Here is a 3,693-nt window from a genome sequence, read left to right on the forward strand (position 1 = left end):
TTGAAGAGCCGGTCTCTGGTACGCGCTCGGAGCCGGTTAATGACTCTCGTCTCGTGGGAGAAAACCGTATTCGTTTACACTACTTGTCGGGTCGCGAGATCCATCGGACGTGCCCCTCCGCAACGTCTTATGCCGACGGGGTCCCGACGAATTTTCGCGTCTGTTTACACGTATGTAGACACCACCAATTGCGGTTTACCGTAAACGAATTTGGCTGATTACGACGCAATAATATTATATATTATGTTATGATGCGTATGACGTGCGGTGTACGCGTGTAATTTTACCCACGAATATGAAATGAAGGGTGATTCACCAAGTATACTCACCCCCTCTTTCTCCTCAATGACGCAATTATTTAAAAGCTAATTAATAACATTTTCGAAAACACTAACATAGATTATATTCTCAAATTTCTGCAACTTTTCTCATTAAATATTTAAGAAATGACCTGTAGTATATACATAATATACATAAACTTCTATTTTTCAAATGCGTATTCTTCTTTTCAACAGTAAATTATTTAGCAAATTATATCTGCGATAATGAGTTTGGAAAAAACTTTTGATTTTAAAATTAGAATTTGAATAAATTAATATTATTGAATAAACGAATGAGGAATAGCTTCCTCGGGGAATCTCCATCACATTATATAGTTCAAATAGTTCTAGTTTACTAGAAATTGTGTAGGCGTAGTGTAGAAGTATATACAACTTCTCTCAACTCCTTTTGCAACCATGAGATGACAGAACTCGGGTCAAGTTAAGTTTCTTTGATATAATTCTTGTAATTCCGACGAATTCATAGTATATTAATAATATCATAAAAGTAATCTTTTGACAGTATCCTTCGAAGTAAAAATTGCTCACAGATTTTCAAAATATCCCATAGCTTAGGCAAAAATATCTCTTTTTTGTTGTTATTAACATAGACACAGCAAAATACACAGGTCTCAAATTAATAGTATAATTTAAAAATATACGAGTTTATATTATTATATGACATTGTAATTGTTGAAGTTTTCTGAAATATTTAAAATGTTCGATGTTCCATTAACTGTACGATTTTACAATATATCAAATGGATATCGTTTTCCTTTTTTTTTATATATAATAATTAATATAGTATTATTCTATTGATTTTTAAATAATAATATAATACAGAATTCCGGGAATAAAAAATTTACTACAATAAACATTTTCCGGAAAATTAAATTATCAATATCTTATATACGCTTTTTTTTAATAGTATTTTTCTTTCTAACAAAATATTATTAATAATTCCGACTAACAAAACATAATTTGCTTATCTCAATGTTATTTAGATATTGCGTTCAACTATACCTACCTTAACCGCAAGAATTCTTAATTTCTTGTTGGTAATTAAGAATTAAAACTTGTTAAGATAATATTATTTATTATAGGTGAATGATATATTTATCATATATTTATATTTATATAATATAATTTTGACATTAGTCATTTACTACTTTAGAATAATATGATGATTTGAATTAAATCAAATCCATTGTAAACTTATTATTTGTAATTTTTTGCATTTAACCATTGGATAATGGTTTATAAAATATTTAACACTTACACAGCTAACCTACATAATATAATCATCAAATTTCAATTATTATTTTTACACGCAACTATCATGAAAATGGTTTTTTTTTTTGTACGGTGATTATAAGTTATAACCTATAGCTAATAAGAAATAATAACATTAAATCGTCATAAAAATAAATCAAGTATGAGCAAAAATAGTGTAGATTAGATTATTATTTTATTCTTATGGAAAGTAAAAAAAAAATAAATGTTTGTCAATAACTGGATGCGATTTACAGAAAAAAAAATCAGATGCAATTGACGACGATTATTGTTTATTATATGTTATATATTATAGTATATTGCTTGCATACGTTATGATCTAAGTCTTCTCTTTCATATATAATTGCTATATATAATATATGTCTACTAAATAGGTCTATATCACCGTATTTAGCCCTTCCAGCCATGTTCTATACCTACATTAGCCCGGCCACGCCACGTTAAGATTCTTTTGGACACACAAAAGAAAATACAATACAAATACTTTTAACTCCATTAGATCTTTCGCATGACTTTTTTATTATTATTAATTTTTACGTTCTACATTGAGTGTTAAATAGTTCATTTACAATCATCAAATTTAGATTCCAATTGATCAATTTTTATTATCTATTAATAAAGTGTAGTCTATTATAGCATTCATTAGGTACCTATTATTATTATTATTATTTAATAAATTAGAAAATATTTCAGTTGAAAATACATAATAAAATACTTTTCATATTATATAAATGTTTGGATGTACATATTTGTATACTAAAAATAATCATCATTATTATTACATTTGAAATAATTTTGGATATTTAAATTAATAAAGTTTTGATAACATTTATAGTAATATTAAAACTACTCAATTACTAAACCAAAATAAAATTTACATACCATAATACATTTTGTATGCACAAAATGTGAAACAATATTTTATGAAATTGTTTTATTATTAGATTATATTCTATAAGACTAAGATGTTATTAAAAAAGTGTCGAAAACAAAATATGTTAATCCAATTTATAATAGTATGAATTAATTTAAATAATAATATCTTACACTCTTACAGCTATTATATTTTTGTACTAAAGTAAGTTATAGTAGGTGGATATTTAAAGGTTTTGAGAACATTTCATCAATAAAAAAAACACATTAAGTATAATGTACTGGTGTACAACTATAAGTGAGTTATATTTTTATAATTATATGTAGGTATGATTGTCGATTGATGTTAGTACATTTCTCTACAAAAGAAAGTTTTCAAAATGTATTTTCCAAACATAGAGTACTTTCTGTAATTTTCTAGGTACTTACTTTGAGTTAAAACCGTATAATCGTTCGTGTTAAAGTTAATATCAAAACACAACATGGGGGCAAATAAAAAATGTTGATTTTTAAGATAGGTATTTAAAATGTTTATCCTTAATTTTAAGGGACCTATTTTTTTCTGTTCATTTTCGATTTTATAATATAATATGCAATTATTTTGTATAACATATTATTATTATATTGTACTTATAAATATTAAATAAAATCGTTTAGAGAAAAAAAAATTTCATTATTTTAAAAATATTAGTAATGTCTTATAATAATGGCTAATATATAAATATTGATAATGATTCTCCTTTTAATAATTCCCGCACTGCATCAAAAATATACAGCATTATGAAATTGTTATTACTTATTGCTTTTACGAAAAAATGTTAATGGTATTTATTTATTTTTAAATGCGTTAAAAAAATTATTAAAAAAGTAAAAATAATATCGCTTTTGGAATGTATATAATCATTATAATCCATTCTATTATTTCATTATTCAACACTACAATACCATTCGGCCATTGTTAACGATTGTATAATAAACACAAAACGTGAATATATTAAATACTTTAATATCTATCATCACTGTTGAATCATCTCTCGATGTAATAATAAACATGCATATACAAAGGTACATTCTATACGTATTCTAATCAAGGTTTTTATTTAATATTGTAATTAAAGAAATGATAACGATAACGCTGCGGATTACCAATGGTGTTCAATTTTCCACCCGAAACGCCACAACGGTCTAATAAGTTCGTAATTTAATA

The sequence above is a fragment of the Aphis gossypii genome, chromosome 1 (assembly GCF_020184175.1).
Source record: "Aphis gossypii isolate Hap1 chromosome 1, ASM2018417v2, whole genome shotgun sequence".
In the NCBI taxonomy this organism is placed as follows: domain Eukaryota; kingdom Metazoa; phylum Arthropoda; class Insecta; order Hemiptera; family Aphididae; genus Aphis; species Aphis gossypii.